Source organism: Onychomys torridus, chromosome 5 (genome assembly GCF_903995425.1).
Source record: "Onychomys torridus chromosome 5, mOncTor1.1, whole genome shotgun sequence".
In the NCBI taxonomy this organism is placed as follows: Eukaryota; Metazoa; Chordata; class Mammalia; order Rodentia; family Cricetidae; genus Onychomys; species Onychomys torridus.
In genome coordinates, this window is record NC_050447.1 from 63,882,810 (window position 1) to 63,887,599 (window position 4,790).

The window sequence follows — 4,790 nt, forward strand, 5'->3', positions numbered from 1 at the left end:
TGCTGGAGGTGAACATGCTTGCTTTCTATATAGTGAAGTTCAGTGACTCTAGTCAGGAAAACCCTTAGCTTGAATTAAGATTGCAGAATCAAGAGCTCATGTGACCTACCTGCTGGGTTGAGTTGTTTGCTGTTTAAGCTAAGCCAGACTATAGGGTTTGTGATGGTTTTGTGGAGTATATGGGTATAGAAATCATTTTAGGGTGGATTAGAAACATCAGGTTAATTCAAAACCTAGAATCTGCATTATAAGTGTGTGCCCAGTTACGTTTTGGGAGTGGCTGCTCCTTGGAGTTGTGTATACAGACAAAATCTGAAACTGTTAGTTCTAGTATATGTAGTCTTAAAATTCACAAAATTCTGCCATGTTAGCTATTTAAATGATACTGTCAACTAATATAATTCTGTAAATGTGGGAAATTATACTCTTGAAGCACAGTGGTACAGGGTGCTTAAAAAACATTAGCTGGACTACAGAAAAAGGAAAAAAGAAATGTTTAGTGCTGAGTTCAGTGACAGGGCAAGAGGTACTTTAGGAAAGTACATATTCCTATGTTGTTCCATCTTCAGGTTATGGCCTGGGGGATGGGGTGGGGGAACCTCAATTTGTTTATAGCAATGGACTTGGTTTGGAGACATAGAACCTTTTTAAAAAATATTTTCATGTGTTTTTACTTGAATAGGATTTTGTGTTTTAGAGTGTTTGGTGAGTACAGTTGAATTAAGGTCTGGAAAGATGATTTAGTCAGTAGAGTGTTTGCTGGCCAGCGTGAAGCCCTGAGTTCATTCTGTAAAACACATAGAAAGCTTAGATGAATTTATATGTAACCTCAGCCCAGAGAGGTAGAGACCAGGAGCTCTGTGGGGCTCACTGCCAGGCAGTAATAGCCAAATCAATGAGCTCCAGGTTCCTTCAGAGACTCTGGTCTCAAACATAAGGTGGAGAGCCAATGAAGACACTGAGTCAAGCTCTGGCTTCTACACACGTGTGCACTGTGCATACAAGTGAATGTAGGAATCTATACAAACAAAACTTAACTAAGATGAGTTTTGTGATCAAAGTGCATATTGTGTAAGTTTGGATTAAATAATAAAAATGAAAAAAATCTGTATTTGGGACATTTTATAAGACATTAGGTCAAAAGCAACTGTGAAGTTTGTGCCAGCTTTACCTATGGAATCAGGCATATGAATATTAATGTAAATAGCCCTCTCAAGCTTTGAAGTACCCAACTGTTGAATGGTGAGTTCAGTGTCATCTCTAAGGCATGGAAGGTGCAAGTTTCAGTCTTGAGTGCTTGCCTTGTTATGCCTTATATTGGTCCTTTGTGTTAAGTGACTTTCCCTGGCAGTCACTAGAGGATGCTGATAACGCAAGAGGTTCTTTACCAGTATGACATGATCTTTACTCCAGTCTCTTTGTAATTGTAAAAATCATCCCTAACAGCATTATTGAGTACATTCTTTGTATTTTCTTCTTGTGGGGATTTTTGTTTGATTGGTTTTGCCATTTTTAAGACAGGTTCTTAGGTGCATGAGTCCTGGTTAGTCTTGAACTCACTTTGTATTGGAAAATGACCTTGAGCGCCTAGTCCTTTGGCTCCCAAATGCCAGGATTGCAGTGAGATGCTACTTTCTCAGCAGAAGGTACTGTGATGAATTTCTGGTAGTGGAATGATTCGAATGTTACTAGTCAACAAAAGACAGGACAATATAACCAGAAAGGTTCATTGTGATGCATATTTGCCATTCTTTAGTTACCATTTTTGGTAGTGTGGTGCATCCCATGCCACAGCATAAGAGTGGAGGTGAGGAGACAGTTTACAGGAATTGTTTCTCCCTTCTACCTTGTGGGTAATGAGAATCAAACTTGGACTCCAGAGTAAGTGCCCTTACCCAGCGAGCCATCTTACTGGCCTGCCATTTGTCATTCTGGATGTCCTATTTGTAATCTTTTTCCATCCTGAGTGTGGGGAATTTTCTTTCAGTCCCCCTTCCTAAGAGAGACACTGGCTTTCCAGCTTGCCTACACATTATATCAGGGAGAGAATTTGGAATCTTCCCATTAGCTTGGAACTTCAGCTAGGAAAAGCTTGGGGAAATGATCCTTAACCTGTGGGTCTCAGCCCCTTTGTGGAATTGCATATCAGATACTTACATTGTGGTTCACAACTAGCAGAATTACAGTTACGAAGTTGCAACAAAATTTTATGTGGGGATCACCACAATGTGAGGAACTGTATTAAAGGGCTGCAGCATCAGGAAGACTGAGAACTGCTGCTCGGAGGCATCTATCTGTCCACGCTTTGACTTGTAAGAAGCAATGGACAGCTAGAATTCCAAATGACAAATCCCGAAAGATGCAGGTGAAATTAGCAAGGACTCACCTTCCCTAGCCTGAAAATCCGGCAACCCTAGTTACTTGATCAAACATTTAGCCAAACTTACTCTGAAGTTGACAAGAGAGTGGTGTTGGGGAAAGAGAATAGTGTTGGTGTGTGTTGAGCTCAGACTGCAGGGCTCTCTCTGGTCTGCTCACTGACTAGTTGCCTTACCTGGAAATGGAGATAATAGTCATGTCTGCTTAAAATTGTTAGAAAGATTCAGTAGGTGATGTATTCTCATAATCTGTTGAAACAGCTAAGTTTTATTTTTCCTTATGATTCTGGAGGTGGAAATATAAGGCCAAAGTGCCAGCTTAGGATCTGGCGTGGCCCCTTGTTCTTCAGTGGCTGTCTGCTTTCCACATGTGGCAAGTATTAGCACTTGTATGTCATTCTCCATTCCATTCTGGGATTTCCCCAGCTCCTACTTACTCACATTAAGTACATTAAAGGTCCTGTGAAGTTTTAATGGGCTCTGACAAATGCTCATGGTATACAGACTCATTTTGCTGCTCTAAAAAAGCCTCTGCTTCACCTACTGTTTTCAAACCCAACCCCACCTCCATCCTGGTAATGACTGATGTTTTTACCATGAATGGTTTCGCATTTTCTGGGGTGCCATATAATTGGAATCATATAGCATATGCCTTTTTCATACTAGCCTCTCTTACTTAGCATTGTAAAGGCTTGGCATGTGTCAGAAATCACATCCCTGTACTTGGGAACAGCCTGGACTGTGTAGTGAGATTCTGTCTTTAAAAATTCGCCCAAATCTTTTTGTGGCTTGATAGCTTGTTTATTTTTGTTTTGCTATTTGTTTGTGACGATGTCTGATATAGCCCAGCTGGCCCTGAACTCTTTTTCCCTGAGCTAACAGGAGTTGTCACCAAGCCCTGAACTAATTTATCATGAGCAGTATTCCTTTGTGTAGCCTACACTGTACTCACCTGTTGAAGGACGTCTTGATTACATCTGGTTCTTGGCAGTTACCAAAAGGCTGAAGTTTTTGTTGTTTTAGATTTATTTATTATGTATACAGAATTCTGTCTGTATGTATGCCTACACACCAGAAGAGGGCACCAGATCTCATTATAGATGGTTGTAAACCACCATGTGGTTGCTAGTAACTGATCCCTGGAAGAGCAGCTGGTGCTCTTAACCTCTGAGCCATCTCTCCAGCCTCCAAAGCTGGAGTTTTTTAGGACTGATTGTCAGGCAGTGTTGTTAAGACTGTTTCTCTGTTTTCACTGTGGGTATATACACATACCCAAGTTTCACCAATTTTTAGCAGAACCCATTTAGGGAAAAACTCTTGAATTTTTAGCTCTTCTAAGTGTCTTTTCTTACCTTACCCTCTCAGAATCATCTATTCCTTGCCTCTTTATTTTTGATTGCCTCTTCTGTTGTATTTGGTTACAAATTAAATGTCTTCTAGGCCTAACAGAGCCTGTTCTTTTTAGACCATTTACAGCCCTTGATACTCTTGGCCACTCCCCCCCCCCTTGAGGTGTGACCTCTATTCCTGTTACTGTGTCTGTCACCATTGACCCCCTTTCCAGTGCTTCCACCTACTCTCCTGACCTTCAGACTCATTTATCCAGTCTTCCTTACAAAAGGAGGTCTCACTGCACCATAGACTTCAACCCCTCATTGTCTAGTCATGCCCCGCCCACCCTTGGCTATAAGCTTTCTCGTAAACTCTAAATTGGAGAAAAGCATCTCTCAATCTGAGAAACCTAGGAATCTTCCTATAGTCTTCCCTTTTATCCCAGTCCAGGTGGCAGTTGAGATACATTGCTCTTTCCCCCCATCTTTCATATTAACCGAGTGGAGGACTTTTATTGCAGATCCTCCTTATCTCTGGTCTTTGTCCAAGCATCAGCCCAGAGCCTCTGCTGCTCTCCCTGTTCTAATATTGCACTCCTCCATTCTGCTCAAGTGATGCATAAACTGTTCAAACCATGTCTATATATACGAATCTCATTCTCCATAGCCAGCTCTAGGTGTACAGACAATGTAAGTGGAGTAGTTCTCACTACCCTTGGCTTATATCTGTCCTGTGACACCCTCACCTTCGGTCTGGCAAGAAAAACTACTGGCTATTTTTGATCATACTTCCCTCAGCCTAGGATATTATTCCTTCCATTCTTCCATCCTGTACCTAGGGAGACGCTACTCAAGGGTTTTGGTAACACAAGCTTCATAATGAAGAAAGTCCACCCTGTACTTCCCCCACACTTTTAATTTTTTGCTGGATTGCTTCAGACATCGGCCTCTGTGTTTCTAAATCTATCCTTGTGAGGCTTCTGCCTCTTTCTGAGCAGGTGTCTAAGGTTAGTCTCTACTCAGACTTCATTTCCATTCATGCTTCAAACCAGTACAACCTAAAGAGTAAATCCAGAAAGAG